Genomic DNA, 18,326 nt, shown 5'->3' on the forward strand with positions numbered 1-18,326 from the left:
TGCCTCCTTTCTTGCTCAAAAGTGTCTTGATTGACCAGGCACGGCGGCTCACGCCTGTAATCCCAACACTTTGGGAGGCAAAGATCAGCAGATCACCTGAGGTCTGGAGTTTGAGACCTGCCTGACCAACATGGCGAAACCCCATCTCTACAAAAATTAGCCCTGCATGGTGGTGTGTGCCTGTAATCGCAGCTATTTAGGAGGCTGAGGCTGGAGAATCTCTTGAATCCGGGAGGCAGAGGTTGCAGTGAGCCAAGATCACACCATTGCACTCTAGCCTGGGCGACAGGGCGAGACTCCATCTCAAAAAAAAAGTGTCCTAATTTTGACTATAAATTATAGGGTCACTCTGTCTTGAGCTTCAACATAGTCAGACTCCTGCGTCCACCACTCACCCAAAACTCTTCTCACTGATGACCCTTCTGCATCCAGTTCCAAGGTCAGTCTGTCCGTCCCAGCCCTCTCCATGGCATCTGACCCGCCTGATCCCTCCTGCCCCGGGGAACTCTGTCCTCAGACCATGCACTTCCCTCCCACCTGTCTGGGACATCCCTCAGTCTTCCCTTCTCTCCATTGCTGGCCAAGGGCTGGGTCCTCCAGCCTCCTCCCTCCTTCACCCACAGCCCTCCCCAGCGGGCTCCAAACCCGGTCTACACCTAGCATTGCCCACAGTCCCGTTTCCAGCCCGAGTCTCCCTTGAAGTCCAGACTCCGTGTTCAGCAGCCCCTGATGTCTCCACGTGGGGGTCTCAAGGGGTCTCACATTTAATGCAGTCACGTTGGTCCCAAATGGACCCCAAACCGTTCCTCCCATGTCCACCACCTAGGCTGAGGGGAGGTCTGTCCTTCCAGGGACTCAGCCAGAACCTGGGAGTCACCCTGGGCCCCTACTCTCCCACCCATATCCAATCACTGAGCAAATTTGATTAACACAGCTTTCAAAATGCACCTAGATGGGCCAGGCACGGTGGCTCACACCTGTAATCCCAGCACTGTGGGAGTCCAAGGTGGGCAGATCACCTGAGGTCAGGAGTTCGAGACCAGCCTGACCAACATGGAGAAACTCCATCTCTACTAAAAATATATAGCTGGCCGTGGTGGCACGTGCCTGTAATCCCAGCTACTCGGGAGGCTGACACAGAAGAACTGATTGAACTCAGGAGGCGGAGGTTGCAGTGAGCCAAGATCGCACCATTGCACTCCAGACTGGGCAACAAGAGTGAAACTCCGTCTCAAAAAAACAAAAATGCACCTAGAATCTGATCACTGTTTTCCCACTCAGTGGCTGTTCCCTGGTCCAGCCTCCAGCATCGCTCACCTGGGCCAACAGTCATCCCTACCTGGACCCCAGTTCCTGCCCTCACTCCCCACAGAGACAGTCTCCCTACCAGCAGCCACCAGAGGGTGCTTTTGAGCACCTGAGTCACGTCCCATCCCATTCCTCCTCTGCCCACAACCCTCCATGGCTCCCACCTCTCTCAGGGTCAAAGCCCAAGTCCTCCCCATGTCTCACCAGGCCTGGCATGACCTGCCCCATCCCCTCCCTGCCCTCTCCTCTTCCCTTTCTCCCCCTTGCTCACTCTGCTCCTCCTCGCTGTTCCTCCAACACACCAGGTGTGGTCCTGCCACAGGGCCTTTGCACGGGCTATGCCCTCTGGTGGACCCAGGTATTTCAAGGCTCACTCCATCTCTCCCTTCAAGGTTACCTCCTCAGAGGGCCCTTCCTGCCTGAGCCTGGCTAAGTGGTAGCCTGTCCTATCTGACCTTGGAACCCACAAACTTGGTTACCTATCATTTAAACATGTCCTTCCCAGCCGGTGCAGTGGCTCACATCTGCAGTCCCAGTACTTTGGGAGACTGAGGGTGGCAGATAGCTTGAGGCCAGGAGTTCAAGACCAGCCTAACCAACACACTGAAACCCTGTCTCTACAAAAAAAAAAAAAAAAAAAATACAAAAATTGCCGGTCATGGTGATGCATGCCTGTAATCCCAGCTTCTTGGGAGGCTGAGGTAGAGAATCGCTTGAACCTGGGAGGGGGAGGTTGCAGTGAGCCGAGATCACACCAATGCACTCCAGCCTGGGTGACAGAGCGAGACTCTGTCTCAAAAAAAAATAAAAATAAAGATGTCCTTCCAATGGCTTTTTAGTCTCTTAAATAATCACATTTGTAGATCTGTTTGCTAATTTCTCCTCCATTTCCCTAGCCAGGCTATGAGCTTCACTAACAGCATTTTTTGTTATGTGTTTTAGTCTATTTTGTTTCCTAGTGTGTGAGTAAGTCTCAGTAAACGTTTGTTGAAATTATGAACAAATGCACAGCCGGCCACTGAAGAGAAAAGACCTGGAGTTGGAGATGGTGATGGTAGCCAGTGATACAGGTGGACTTCCTGGCGGAGGGGGCGAACCTGGAGAACGTGTTACCTCCCCCAGAAACCCCACCAAGGCCTGATAACTCACTAACCTGCCAAAAACCAACCAACCAACCAACCAACCAACACTCCTTTAAAACTGTCTCTTGGGGCCAGCCGCGGCAGCTCATGCCTATAATCCCAGCACTTGGGAAGCCAAGGTGGGCGGATCACTTGAGGTGAGGAATTTGAAACCCACCTGGCCAACGTGGTAACCCCCCCCCCCCCCCCCCCCCCCCCGTCTATCAACAATATGCAAATTAGTCAGGCGTGGTGGCGCACGCCTGTAGTCCCAGCTACTTGGAGGCTGAGGCAGGAGAATTGCTTGAATCGGGGAGGCGGAGGTTGCAGTGAGTCGAGATGGCGCCGCCCACACTGCAGCGTGGACTACAGTGTGAGACTCTGTCTCAAAATAAAATAAAGCAAATAAAATGGTTTCTTGGGTCCTGCAAGCCTTCTCAGGCAGCCAGCATGCTAGGTGACTCCTGGCAAGTTGCAATCACTCCGAGTGCATATTTGCCTGCCTGAAGTCAGGTAGATGTTACAGGGGTGGCTACAACGTCACAGAGACGGCTTGCTTAAAAGGAGCAACAGGCCGGGCGCGCCTGTAATCCCAGCACTTTAGGAGGCCGAGGCGGGTGGATCACCTGAGGTCGGGAGTTCAAGACCAGCCTGACCAACATGGAGAAACGCCGTCTCTACTAAAAATACAAAATTAGCCAGGGTGTGGCACATGCCTGTAATCCCAGCTACTCAGGAGGCTGAGGCAGGAGAATCGCTTGAACCCAGGAGGCGGAGGTTGCGATGAGCCGAGATCGTGCCATTGCACTTCAGCCTGGGCAAAAAGAGCGAAACTCCGTCTCAAAAAAAAAAAAGAAAAAGAAAAAAGAAAAAGAAAAAAAGGAGCAATAGTGCAATAGTTCCATCTTTCACTAGGTGTCAGCAGAAGCACAGCTGGCCTCACTCGGTGTCTCTCCACCCCTACCCCGTAGCCACCCCCACCCCATTCTCTCCATCTCCACTCCCGGCCCCAGACCTCAGCATCTCAAAGTCAGACACTTCCCTCGCTCAGTACACACCCTTGTATTTGCAGACAAATTCCTGTCCCCAGGCAGGCCGTCGCAGCTGGCATGGTTGGTGGCCTGTCCTGCCTGGTATCCGACCACACTAGGAAACTTCAGCAAGGGCTGCAGAGAAGAGGAAAAAGGAATAAAAAAAAGTAAAGTACCTAGATCCTGGGTGCGGTGGCTCACGCCTGTAATCCTAGCACTTTGGGAGGCTGAGGCGGGTGGATTGCTTGAAGTCAGGAGTTCGAGACCAGCCTGGCTAACATGGCGAAACCCTGTCTCCATTAAATTACAAAATTAGCTGGGTGTGGTGGCACGCGCCTATAGTCCCAGCTACTTGGGAGGCTGAGGCAGGAGAATCACTTGAACCTGGGAGGCTGAAGTTACAGCGAGCCAAGATCGTGCCACTGCACTCCAGCCTGGGTGACGAGAGCGAGACTCCGTCTCAAAAAGAAGGAAAGTACGTAGGGATTCAACGTTTCCAGCCAGGAAACATTTCATACAAATGTTTATGTTCAAGAATAATTTTGCATGGAATAGTGGAAATCTGTGTTGAAAATTGTTCTAAGAAAATGTCACTTTTCGCCTGGGTACAGTAGCTTACACCTGTATTCTCAGTACTTTGGGAAGCGAGAAGGGAGGATCGCTTGAGCCAGGAGTTCAAGACCAGCCTGCATACATAGTGAGACCCCCGTCTGAGCAAAAAAAAAAAAAAAAAAAAACCTTAGCAGGACATGGTGGTGGCAAGTGTCTATAGTTCCCGCTACACAGCAGGCTTAGGGAGGAGGATTGATTGAGTCTGGGAGGGCTGAAATGAGCCATAATTGTACCACTGCTTTCCAGCCTGGGCAACAGAGTTAGATCCTATAGAAGGAAAGAAAGAAAAAGAGAGGGAGAGAGAGAGAGAGAGAAAGGGAAAGAAAGGGAGAGAAAGGAAAGAGAGAGAGAGAAAGAAAGAGAGAGAAAGAGAAAGAGAGAAAGGGAAAGAAAGGGAGAGACAAGGCCGGGCGCAATGGCTCACGCCTGTAATCCCAGCACTTTGGGAGGCCGAGACGGGCGGATCACAAGGTCAGGAGATCGAGACCATCCTGGCTAACCCGGTGAAATCCCGTCTCTACTAAAAATACAAAAAACTAGCCGGGCGAGGTGGCGGGCGCCTGTAGTCCCAGCTACTCGGGAGGCTGAGGCAGGAGAATGGCGTGAACCCGGGAGGTGGAGCTTGCAGTAAGCCAAGATCGGGCCACTGCACTGCAGTCTGGGCAACAGAGCGAGACTCCGTCTCAAAAAAAAAAAAAAAGAGAGAGAGAGAGAAAGGGAAAGAAAGAGAGAGAAAGGGAAAGAGAGGGAGAGAAAGGAAGGAAGGAAGGAAGGAAAGAAAGAAAGAATGGTCACACTTTAAACTCATTTAGTTCTCCCAACAACCCCATTATACAGGGGCTGTCCAGAATCATCCTTGTCCTTTGAATGGGTGAGAAGACGGAGGGACAGGGAGGTTTATTTAACCTGCTTAAGGAGTGACAGAGAGGTTAAGTAACTCACCCAAGGTCACCCAGATCACCAGTAGCAGAATTGGGATTCGAAGCCAGGTGGTCTGGCTCCAAAGTCCATGGTACGAGGTGAGACTGCATTCAATGTAGATGAATTTCAAGGTAATCAAATAATTAAAAATAAAATAAGATATAGGCCAGGCGCGGTGGCTCACGCCTGTAATCCCAGCACTTTGGGAGGCCGAGACGGGCGGATCACGAGGTCAGGAGATCGAGACCATCCTGGCTAACACGGTGAAACCCCATCTCTACTAAAAATACAAAAAAAGAAAAAAAAAAAAAAAAAACTACCTGGGCGAGGTGGCGGGCGCCCATAGTCCCAGCTACTCGGGAGGCTGAGGCAGGAGAATGGCGTAAACCCGGGAGGTGGAGCTTGCAGTGAGCTGAGATCCGGCCACTGCACTCCAGCCTGGGCGGCAGAGCGAGACTCCGTCTCAAAAAAAAAAAAAAAAAAAAAAAAAAAAAAAAAGTAAGATATAATAAAAGACCATTGAATTGAACCAGCCAGTAGAAGAATCAGCCTGGACCTTAAAAATGTCATGGGGCTGGGCACGGTGGCTCACACCTGTAATCCTGGTACTTTGGGAGGCTGAGGAGGGAGGATCGCTTGAGGCCAGGAGTTTAAGACCAGCCTGGGCAACAGGGTAACACCCTGTCATTACCAAAAATACAAAAATTAGCCGGGCATCGTGGTATGTACCTGTAGTCCCAGCTACTCAGGAGGCTGAGTTGGGAGGACCGCTTAAGTCCAGGAGGCCGAGGCTGCAGTGAGCTGTGATTGCACACTACTGCACTCCAGCCTGGGTGACAGAGTGAGACCCTATCTCAAAAAAATAAAGTGAGGGACTGGTTGCTGGTCATGGTGGCTCACACCTGTAATCCCAGCACTTTGGGAGGCTGAGGCAGGCGGATCACCTGAGGCCAGGAGTTCAAGACCAGCCTGGTCAACATGGTGAAACCCCATCTCTAAATACAAAAATTAGCTGGACGTGGTAGCGCACGCCTATAGTCCCAGCTACTCAGGAGGCTGAGGTAGGAGAATCGCTTGAACCTGGGACGCAGAGGTTGCAGTGAGCCAATATCACACCACTGCACTCCAGCCTGGGTAACAGAGCAAGACGCTGTCTCAAAATAAGTAAATAAATAAATAAATAAATAAATAAATAAATAAAAGAAACAAAGAAAGAGAGAGAAAAACAGAGAAGGAGAGAAAGAGAACGAAAGGGAGGAGAGAGGGAGACAGAGAAATAGAAAGAGAGTGATTCCAGAAATCATCTCACTTACTTGTCCATCTCCCTGACCCCTTCAACAGTAGTATTTCAACTGAGTGGAATGTTTGCCTTTGAAAAAAAAAAACACTTTTAAATTAAATTAGCCAGTCAAGGTGGCTCACACCGGTAATCCCAGCACTTTGGAAGGCCAAGGCAGGCAGATCACCTGAGGTTGGGAGTTCAAGACTAGCCTGACCAACATGGAGAAAGCCCGTCTCTACTAAAAATACAAAATTAGCCAGGCCTGGTGGCGCATGCCTGTAATTCCAGCTACTCAGGAGGCTGAGGCAGGAGAATCACTTGAACCCAGGAGGTGGAGGTTGCAGTGAGCCAAGATCGCACCATTGCACTCCAGCCTGGGCGACAAGAGCGAAACTCCGTTTCAAAAAAATAAAATAAAATAAATAAATAAATATTTATATTTCTTCCCTCAGCATCATAGCTACAATAATCCCATTTATTCTCAGTACCACAGTGGCAATTCTTCAATGGATCAGCCAGGGAGGTTTGAAGTACCTGGGAACCCCTTATTGTACGACATCTTTGCAATTTTCATTGATTTCTGAAATGATGTCTTTTGTCTGCGGCCCCTGCCAACACAGTCCCCTAAGATTACTGCCATTTGAGGGTCTTTAAATCTATCATTCATGGCACTATAACAACTACAACCTTAACAGCAGATGACATTTCTCAAAGCCCCCAAGCACTAAAGAATTTAATCCGGCCGGGCACGGTGGCTCACGCCTGTAATCCCAGCACCTTGGAGGCTGAAGCAGGCGGATCATGAGGTCAGGAGATCGAGACCATCCTGGCTAACACGGTGAAACCCCGTCTCTACTGAAAATACAAAAAATTAGCCGGATGTGGTGGCGGGCGCCTGTAGTCCCGGCTACTCAGGAGGCTGAGGCAGGAGAATGGCGTGAACCCAGGAGGCGGAGCTTGCAGTGAGCCGAGATCGCTCCACTGCACTCCAGCCTAGGTGACAGAGCAAGACTCTATCTCAAAAAAGAAAAATTGGCTGGGTGCGGTGGCCAGTGCCTGTAATCCCAGCTACTCGGGAAGCCAAGGCAGGAGAATCGCTTGAACCCAGGAGGCAGAGGTTGTGGTGATCTGAGATCATGCTACTGCTCTCCAGCCTGGGCGACAGAGCTAGACTCTGTCTATGGTGAGGTGGGCTTGTTATTTTTGTCATGGGGATGAAAGCAGTAGAGACTTTAGAAGCTGAAGGGGCATGAAAGGAGGCTGGGATTTTCCTCCGTCCCTCCTTCTCTCCTTCCTTCTCTCTGTACCTTTCACCAGCCTGCAGTTCAAGCCCACTTCACATCGTTCAGGGATATTCTTAGCTCTGCAAAATCAAACAGCCACCCACCTGAAGGCTACATGGAGGGAGAGATGGGACATGGAAGGTGGAGGTACGTGAAGATGCTCTCCTTATCCCCCTGTGTCTATCCCCACCAACACACAGACAGAGAATCTGCTGGAATTTCCCATGCACTGGATCTCTCTCTTGGGTGGGGTGAACTCACCTGGACAGCGACGTGAGATCCCTCTACAAAGAGTAAAAGATTCGCTGGGTGTGGTGGCGTGTGCCTGGCAGGGTTCAATGCTATGCCCATTTCCTAGAAGGCAAAATTGAGACTCAGAGGCAGGGCTGTTCTATTCTTTCCTTCCTTCCCCCGGCTGGGGAAGGGAGGGCTCCCCAGAGGAGAGGGGAGCTGGGTGGCAGGGGTGGGAGTGGGAGAGATAGCTGATTAGGGGTCGTTTATTAGCTGTAATTGCTGTCTCCTGGGCTGAATTAAACGAAATTACAGCCCCTGGCCCTTCAGAACGATGAGCTCTCCGCATTGTCTGTGGAAGCAATCCAACCGCGGAGGGGAGTGGAGTGGGGATGGGGTGGTGCCTCTTGACAATAGAGCCCCCGAATTAGCCAGGCAGGGAGGCGGGGAAGCTGCGGCCTGACCTCCCCCCACCGTAAAGGGCTGTCAGAGTCTCAATGAATTCAGTTCCACAAAGGCTAATTAAAGATAACAGGGGGCCCAGTGGGCTGGGACAGGGGATGGGAGGAGAGGGGGGAGGGGGACCACATGAACCAGGGTAGGGTGGTGCCAGCTAGGGGTGCCCAGGTCTACAGAGATCCGTGTGGAGAGACATGCTGTGGGGGCATTGTGGACCCCCCAAATATCAAAGGCAGTGGGGTTTTATTCTTCCTCCTCACACCTGCCCCCTGCCCCCCATGCCTGATTAGAAAGATGGGGTTGCTCTGGAAGGGCAAGAGGGCCCCCCAAGAGAAGAAGAGACAGTGGGACCCACCCAGCAAGCACTCCTCCTACCCATCCCATGGCCTTTGGCTGGTGTTCCTTGGTCAAAAAGCATCAGCTGTTCTGTCCCTCTCTTAGCCACTGCTCTTGGGGGCCACTTCCAGCAGCATCCTGAGGGAGGGCCAGCCACGCCTCTTGGAAGCCCTCCAGGATCGCCTAAGGCCTCACCACGGAGATTCTCCAGTTCCCAGGCACCCTCCCTTCCCAATCTCTCTAACCCCCGATCCCCATCTTACAGGAACTCTCCCTCCTCTTTGAGCCCCACCTCTAGACCTCCTCCTTTCTTGTCCCTCCCTCCCTCCCTCCCTCCCTTCCTTCCTTCCTTCCTTCCCTCCCTCCCTCCCTCCACTCCTTTCTTTCTCTCTCTCTCTCTCTCTTTTTCTTTCTTTCTTTCTTTCCTTTCTTTTGAGTCCCACTCTGCCTCCAGGCTGGTGTACAGTGGTACGGTCTTGGCTCACTGCGACCTCTGCCTACCGGGTTCAAGTGATTCTCCGGCCTCAGCCTCCTGAGTAGCTGCAATTACAGGCACCTGCCACCACCACCACACCTGGCTAATTTTTACATTTTTAGTACAGAAGACGGTTTCACAATGTTGGCCAGGCTGGTCTCGAACTCCTGACCTCAAGTGATCCACCCACCTTGGCCTCCCAAAGTGCTGGGATTACAGGCGTGAGCCACCATGCCCAGCATGCCCAGATAATTTTTAAACTTTAGTAGAGACTGGCCGGGCGTGGTGGCTCACGCCTGTAATCCCGGCACTTTGGGAGGCCAAGGTGGGCGGATTGCGAGGTCAGGAGATCGAGATCATCTGGCTAACACGGTGAAACCCTGTCTCTACTAAAAATACAAAAAATTAGCCAGACATGGTGGCGGGCGCCTGTAGTCCCAGCTACTCGGAAGGCTGAGGCAGGAGAATGGCATGAACCCGGGAGGCGGAGCTTGCAGTGAGCTGAGATCGCGCCACTGCACTCTAGCCTGGGTGACAGAGCAAGACTCTGTCTCAAAAATAAATAAACAAATAAATAAATAAATAAATAAATAAATAAATTTTAAGTAGAGACTGGTGTCTCACTTTGTTGCCCAGGCTGAGCTCGAACTCCTGGCCTCAAGCAATCCTCCTGCCTTACCTCTCAAAGCATGGGGATTACAGGCATGAGCCACCTTGCCTGGCCCGTTTAACATTTTTAAAACACATTTTTAACTGTCATCCTTACCATTGACAATCACAAGAAATTAGCAGCCACTCATAATTCCACTCCCCACTGGAAACTTTTTGTTGGAAATCCTTTTAGATTAGAAAAAGAAAAGAGAAGAAAAGTGTGTTTCATCTCTGTGCGTGGGATGTTTGAGTCCTGACTTGAATGAATGAACCAATTTTAAAAAAAAGTCTATGGGCCCTGTCAGGCTATTTGATCCTATTAGAGGATTACTGCAAACGTGGTGATGATATTGGGATTACATATTTGTAGAAGAGTCCTTCTCTGGGCCAGGTGCGGTGGCTCATGCCTCTAATCCCACCACTTTGGGAGGCCGAGGCAGGCGGATCACTTGAGGTCAGCAATTTGAGACCAGGCTGGCCATCACGGTGAAACTCCGATTTTTTTTTTTTTTTTTTTTTTTTTTTGGAGACAGAGATTCACTCTTGTTGTCCAGGATGGAATGCAATGACTCGATCTCGACTCACTGCAACCTCCACCTCCCGGGTTCAAGGGATTCTCCTGCCTCAGCCTCCCGAGTAACTGGGATTACAGGCAGGCGCCACCACGCCTGGCTAATTTTGTATTTTTAAGAGAGATGGGGTTTCACCATGTTGGCCAGGCTGGTCTTGAACTCCTGACCTCAAATGATCCGCCCACCTCGGCCTCCCAAAGTGCTAGGATTACAGGCGTGAGCCACTGCACACGGCCAGGAAACCCCATTTCTACTAAAAATACAAAAATCAGCTGGGCATGGTGGTATGTGCCTGCAATCCCAGCTACTCAGGAGGCTGAGGCAGGAGAATCACTTGAACCCAGGAGGCAGAGGTTGCAGTGAGCCGAGGTCACACCACCGCACTCCAGCCTGTGTGGGAGAGTGAGACTTCATCACAAACAAACAAACAAAACCTCTGAACCTCAAAGCTTCCTGATTGGTGAACATACTGATGTTCTTTTAGGAGAGGGGACACATCCTAATGCCACAAGAAGAGGACATGGGACTGGGCACGGTGGCTCACACCTATAATCCCAGCACTTTGGGAGGCTGAGGCGGGAGGATCACTTGAGCTCAGGTGTTCGAGACCACCCTGACCAACATGGCGAAACCCTGTCTCTACTAAAAATACAAAAATTAGCTGGGTGTGGTGGCAGGTGCCTGTAGTCCAAGCTACTCTGGAGGCTGAGGCAGGAGAACCTCTTGAATCTGTGAGGCGGAGGCTGCTATGAGTCAAAATCACGCCTCTGCACTCCAGCCTGGGCAACAGAGAGAGACTCCATCTCAAAAAAGTAAAAATAAGAATAATAAAAAGCCGGGCGCGGTGGCTCAAGCCTGTAATCCCAACACTTTGGGAGGCCGAGACGGGCAGATCACGAGGTCAGGAGATCGAGACCATCCTGGCTAACACGATGAAACCCCCTCTCTACTAAAAAATACAAAGAAAACTAGCTGGGCGTGGTGGCGGGCGCCTGTAGTCCCAGCTACTCGGGAAACTGAGGCAGGAGAATGACGTGAACCCGGGAGGCGGAGCTTGCAGTGAGCTGAGATCCGGCCACTGCACTCCAGCCTGGGCGACAGAGCGAGACTCTGTCTCAAAAAATAATAATAATAATAATAATAAAAAGGCATGGAAGCTCTTCTGGGGACCCTCTCAGATTTTGTCCTATGTGTCTCTCTGTTTGGCTTTCTGACTTGTTTTCTTACTTTTTAAAATGATTTTAGAGACATGATCTCACTCTGTTGCCCAGGCTGGAGTGAAGTGGTGAGATCATAACTCACTCTAGTCTTGACCTCCTGGGCTCAAGAGATCCTCCTGCCTCACACTCCTGAGTAGCTGGGGCTACAGGTGTGTGCTACCATTGCTGGCTAATTTTTTTATTTTTTGCAGAGATGGGGGTCTCACTATATTGCCCAGGGTGGTCTTGAACTCCTGGCTCAAGGTATCTTCATTCTTCAGCCTCTCAAAGTGCTAGGATTGCAGGCAGGAGCCACTGTGCCTGGCCTCTGACTTGTGGAGTGTTTTATTTGTTTTTTGTTTTTGAGACGGAGTCTCACTCCGTCACCCAGGCTGGATGGAGTGCAGTGGTGCGATCTCGGCTCACTGCAACCTCCACCTCCCAGGTTCAAGTGATTCTCCTGCCTCAGCCTCCTGAGTAGCTGGGATTACAGGCACCCGCCACCACGCCCAGCTAATTTTTTGTATTTTTAGAAGAGACAGCGTTTCACCGTGTTAGCCAGAATGGTCTCAATCTCCTGACCTCGTGATCTGCCGGCATCGGCCTCCCAAAGTGCTGGGGTTACAGGCATGAGCCACCACGCCCGGCCTGACTTGTGTTTATAATTAGAAAAACCCTTTCTGAGACAGGGTCTCACTCTGTTGCCCAAGCTGGAGTGCAGTGATGCAAACATGGTTCACTGCAGCCTCAACCTCCCAGGTTCAAGTGATCCTCCTGACTCAACCTCCCAAGTACCTGGGACTACAAGTGCCCATTACCACACACAGCTAAGTTTCTTTTTTCTTTTTCTTTTTCTTTTTTTTTTTTTTTGAGACGGAGTCTCGCTCTGTCGCCCAGGCTGGAGTGCAGTGGCGCGATCTCGGCTCACTGCAAGCTCCGCCTCCCGGGTTCACGCCATTCTCCTGCCTCAGCCTCCCGAGTAGCTGGGACTACAGGCGCCCACAACCGCGCCCGGCTAATTTTTTGTATTTTTAGTAGAGACGGGGTTTCACCGTGGTCTCGATCTCCTGACCTTGTGATCCGCCCGCCTCGGCCTCCCAAAGTGCTGGGATTACAGGCATGAGCCACCGCGCCCGGCCCTTCTTTTTTTTTTTTTGAGAGGGAGTCTCGCTTTGTCACCCAGGCTGGAGTGCAGTGTTGCAATCTCAGCTCACTGCAAGCTCTGCCTCCCGGGTTCACGCCATTCTCCTGCCTCAGTCTCCCGAGTAGCTGGGACTACAGGCGCCCGCCACCACGCCTGGCTAATTTTTTGTATTTTTAGTAGAGACGGGGTTTCACCGTGTTAGCCAGGATGGTCTCGATCTCCTCACCTTGGGATCCTCCTGCCTCGGCCTCCCAAAGTGCTGGGATTACAGGCGTGAGCCACCGCGCCTGGCCAGTTTCATATTTTTTTAAGAGGCGGAGTTTTGCTACGTTGCCCAGGCTGGTCTCAAATTCCTGAGTTCAATCCTCCTGCCTTGGCCTCCCAAAGTCCTGGGATTACAGGCATGACCCATTGCTCCTGGTGACGAGGACAGTCTTGTTAGGGACTATGCCCATAACTTGGGTCTGCCATAACCCCAGGAGGTTAATGTCAGAATTGCATTATACAGCCTGGGCAATGTGGCAAAATCCTGTCTTTAGAAAACATCAAAAAATTGGCCGGGCACAGTGGCTCATGCTTGTAACACCAACAGTCTGAGAGGCCGAGGTGGGCAGATCACCTGAGGTCAGGAGTTTGAGACCAGCCTGGCCAACATGGTGAAACCCCGTCTCTACTAAATATACAAAAATTAGCCGGGTGTGGTGGTGAGCACCTGTAGTTCCAGCTACTCTGGAGGCTGAGTCAGGAGAATAGCTTGAACCTGAGAGGTGGAGGTTGCAGTGAGCCAAGACCATGCCATTGTACTCCAGCTTGGGCAACAGAGCAAGACTCTGTCTCAAAAATAAATAAATAAGTAAATAAAATAAAAAAGGAAAAGAAAAGAATATATTTTATTTTTTGTTATTATAATTTTTCTTCTTCTTCTTCTTTTTTTTTTTTTGGAAACAGAATCTCGCTCTATCCCCCAGGCTGGAGTGCAGTGGCGTGATCTCAGCTCACTGCAACCTCCACCTCCCGAGTTCAAGTCATTCTCCTGCCTCAGCCTCCAGAGTAGCTGGAATTACAGACACCCACCACCATGCCCGGCTAATTTTTGTGTTGTTAGTAGAGACAGGGTTTCGCCATGTTGGCCAGGCTGATCAAGAATATATTCCATTTGTGGGGGAGGGGGGAGGGATTGCATTGGGAGTTATACCTGATGTAAATGACGAGCTGATGGGTGCTGACGAGTTGATGCGTGCAGCACAGCAACATGGCAAAAGTATACATATGTAACAAACCTGCACATTATGCACATGTACCCTAGAACTTAAAGTATAATAATAATAAAAAATAAAAATAAATTTTTAAAAAAAGAATATATTCCATTTGTTATATATTATATATAACATATATACTATGTAGAATATTAGCTATTCTATAATGTATAGTAATATGTATCTAGTGTCTATCATATAATACATATATATCCACACCAAGAGTGTATCTTGGGCCGGGCACAGTGGCCTGTGCCTGTAATCCCAGCACTTTGGGAGGCCGAGGCGGGCGGATCACGAGGTCAGGAGATCGAGACCATCCTGGCTAACACGGTGAAACCCCGTCTCTACTAAAAAATATAAAAAAATTAGCTGGGCGTGGTGGCGGGCGCCTGTAGTCCCAGCTACTCGGGAGGCTGAGGCAGGAGAATGGCGTGAGCTTGGGAGGCGGAGCTTGCAGTGAGCAGAGATCATGACACTGCACTCCAGCCTGGGCGACAGAGTGAGACTCCGTCTCAAAAAAAAAAAAAAAGAGAGTGTATCTTTTATTTTTTATTTTTGTGACAGGGTCTTGCTCTGTTGCCCAGGTTGGAGTGCAGTGGCACAATCATAGCTCACTGCAACCTTGACCTCCTGAGCTCACGCCATCCTCCTGCCTCAGCCTCCTGAGTAGCTGGGACCACAGGTGTAGGCCACCACACCAGGCTAATTTTTATGTATTTTGTAGAGACAGAGTCTTGCTGTGTTGCCCAGGCTGGCCTTGAACTCCTGGGCTCAAGCAATCTGCCTGCCTTGGCCTCCCAAAGGGCTGGGATGACAGGCATGAGCCACCACGCCCGGCCTCTGTGTGCCTCTGTGTTGTGTGTGAAGCCCGGTTTGCTGGAATGTTCTGGAGTTACAACTGTTCCAGCCTGACTGTGTGTGGGAGTGGGAGCGTGTATTATGATCTGCGCCTCTGTGACTGTGTTTCGTGGCTACATCGGTGTGCATGTGGAAGCATGTGTGTGGGTGTGTTCGTGGGCATGTGAAGGTACGTCTGTGTCCCGTGTATGGTTGTACTTGTAACCCTGTGTGTGTGTCTGTGTGTGTGTGGACCCGTGACCATCTGAAAGTGTTCAGCCGAGCTTGTGGCTGGGGTGTGTCGGATCTTTGTGCTCTGAATCCTGTCCCGAGGCTGTTGCACGTGGCCTTGGGAGTCCTCCAGAGAGACAGTCACGCTCCACGGCCACGTGTGTGTGTGTGTGTGTGTGTATGAGACTCTGGGCACATGCCCGTGTGACCCTGCAGGGCTGTGTCCAGGGGACCTAGGGGGACAGGAGAGAGCTTGGGGGCTATCTGAGCAGTAGGGGGTGTTTGTGATTTTCAGTGTGTGTGGCCATAGGGTGACTCCAAGTGGCAGGTGCATGTGTATTTCGAAGAAGCCCCTGGGGTCCAGCCTCCCCCAGCCCCCAGCCAGCCCTGCGCATGTTCCCAGGACACACCCAGGCCTGAAGAGCTCCTAAGTGGAGATGAGCCCCCGCCAGCCTTGCAGTCCTCCATTCCCTCTCCTCTCCTTTCCTCCCTCTTTCTCCCCTCCTCTCCTCCCCCTTTCTCCCCTCCTCTCCTCCCCCTTTCTCCCCTCCTCTCCCCCTTGGTCCCTTCTCCCTGCCGAGTACATGGGGAGAAGCAGCCTCTGCCATCAGCTGGAACAGGCTTAAGTGGCCCATTTCCTGGGAGGCTGGGCGGCCTCACCAGCCATTAGGGTAATGAGCCACATGCTGTCCCCCATCCAGCACCCTGGTAACCAAGGAGGGGGGCATCGCTGCCTCCGCAGGGCTACGTTTTCCTCCTCCTGGCAGGGATAGGGATGGGGAGCGGGGCAGGGAGGGCCCTGCATACACAGACCAAGGCCAGAGAGGAGGGACACAGCAGAGATTCACATACAGGTCGGTTGGAGGCAGGAAGGGAACAAGGGACAGAGAGGAGAGGGAGAGACAGAGCCAGAGAGACTGAGAGCTAAAAGCGGGTGGAGACAGAGGTAGACAGACCAACGGCCAGGCAAGCAGGAAGACAGGGAAAAGATGTTTGGAGGGTGAGGGAGAGAAACAGGCAGAGAGACAGACAGGAAAAGAACCAGACAGGTGCAGACTCACTGATCACCAGGGAGATGGTCAGGGACAACCAAGGCAGGGAGAGAGACAGGGAGGTGGCAGGGGCAGGCAGGAGGAAGACAGAGACAGAGAGAGAATCCAAAAGAGAGACACAGAGAGAGACAAAAAAGAGACAGAGGTACGGTGACTCATGTCTACAATCCCACACTTTGGGAGGCCAAGGATGATGGACCATTTGAGCCTAGGAGTTTGAGATCAGCCTGGGCAACACAGGGAGACCCCGCTTCTACAAAAAATTTTAAAAAGTAGTCAGGGCCGGGCACGGTGGCTCACACCTGTAGTCCCAGCACCTTGGGAGGCCGAGGCAGGAGGATTACCTGAGATCGGGAGTTTGAGACCAGCCTGGCCAACATGGTGAAACCCTGTCTCTACTAAAAACACAAAAAGTAGCCGGGCATGGTGGTGCATGCCTGTAATCCCACCTACTTGGGAGGCTGAGGCAGGAGAATTGTTTAAACCTGGGAGGCAGAAGTTGCAGTGAGCCGAGATCACACCACTGCACTCCAGCCTGTGCGACAGAGCGAGACTCCATCGCAAAAAAACAAAGCAGTCAGGCATGGTGGTGTGCGCCTGTAGTCCCAGCCACTCAGGAGGCTGAGGCTGTAGGATTGCTGGAGTCTGAGAGTTCGAGGCTGCAGTGAGCTGTGATTACCCCACTGCACTCCAGTCCTAAACGCAGCCTTCCCTAACGGATACATCCTTGGTTTCTGAGATCTCACTGTTTCCACCACAAACAAACAGAGATTTTGCATCATCTGATACAATATGCTATATCATGACTGTAGGTATATCTACATCTGGGAGAATTGGGGTAATTTTTGTGCCCCAGCACTCTGTCTAGATCAGCCACTAGGTGCCCTCCACCCAGAAATTCAGAGTGAGTTAAGGGCTTGAAAGAGTCATGATCCGGCTAGGTATGGTGGCTCACACCTGTAATCCCAGCATTTGGGAGGCTGAGGTGGGCAGATCACCTGAAGTCAGGCATTCAAGACCAGCCTGCGGCCAGGTGCGGTGGCTCACGCCTATAATCTCAGCACTTTGGGAGGCCGAGGCAGGTGGATCATGGGGTCAAGAGATCACGACCATCCTGACCAACATGGTGAAACCCTGTGTCTACTAAAAATACAAAAAAAAAAAAAAAAAAATTAGCTGGGCGTGGTGGTGCATGCCTGTAGTCCCAGCTACTCAGGAGGCTGAGGCAGGAGAATCACTTGAACCCAGGAGGCAGAGGTTGTAGTGAGCCGAGATCACACCACTGCACTTCAGCCTGGCGACAGAGCGAGACTCTGTCTCAAAAAAAAAAAAAAAAAGGTCGAGCGTGGTGGCTCATGTCTATAATCCCAGCACTTTGGGAGGCTGAGGCAGGCAGATCACGAGGTCAGGAGATCGAGACCATCCTGACTAACTCGGTGAAACCCCGTCTCTACAAAAAATTAGCCGGGTGTGATGGTGGGTGCCTGAAGTCCCAGCTACTCGGGAGGCTGAGGCAGGAGAATGGCGTGAACCCAGGAGGTGGAGCTTGCAGTGAACCGAGACCGTGTCACTGAACTCCAGCCTGGGCGACAGAGCGAGACTCCGTCTCAAAAAAAAAAAAGAAAAGAAAAGAAAAAGAAACCAGCCTGGCCAGCATCGTGAAACCCCATCTCTACTAAAAATACAAAAATCAGCTGGGCATGGTGGCAGGCGCCTGTAATCCCAGCTACTCGGGAGGCTAAGACAGGACAATTGCTTGAACCCGGGAGGCGGAGGTTGCAGTGAGCCAAGGTCGTGCCACTGCTCTCCAGCCTAGGCAACAAAAGCAGGACTCTGAAAGAAAAGAAAAAAAAGCCAGGCGCGGTGGCTCAAGCCTGTAATCCCAGCACTTTGGGAGGCTGAGACGGGCGGATCACGAGGTCAGGAGATCGAGACCATCCTGGCTAACATGGTGAAACCCTGTCTCTACTAAAAAATACAAAAAACTAGCCGGGCGAGGTGGCAGGCGCCTATAGTCCCAGCTACTCGGGAGGCTGAGGCAGGAGAATGGCGTGAACCCGGGAGGCGGAGCTTGCAGTGAGCTGAGATCCGGCCACTGCACTCCAGCCCGGGCAACAGAGCGAGACTCCGTCTCAAAAAAAAAAAAAAAAAAAAAAAGAAAAGAAAAGAAAAAAAGAGTCACGGTCCATGTTACAGTGGGTCTGGTATGTTTATACGTCAGCACAGCAAAGCCACACTGTGACCGACATATTTGGATACAAATGCCATCCTCCTTGCAGGGAAGTACAATATTGCACCCCTCCTTTTCTCTCCAACCCTTCT

The sequence above is a fragment of the Macaca nemestrina genome, chromosome 20, assembly GCF_043159975.1.
Source record: "Macaca nemestrina isolate mMacNem1 chromosome 20, mMacNem.hap1, whole genome shotgun sequence".
NCBI classification, from domain to species: Eukaryota; Metazoa; Chordata; class Mammalia; order Primates; family Cercopithecidae; genus Macaca; species Macaca nemestrina.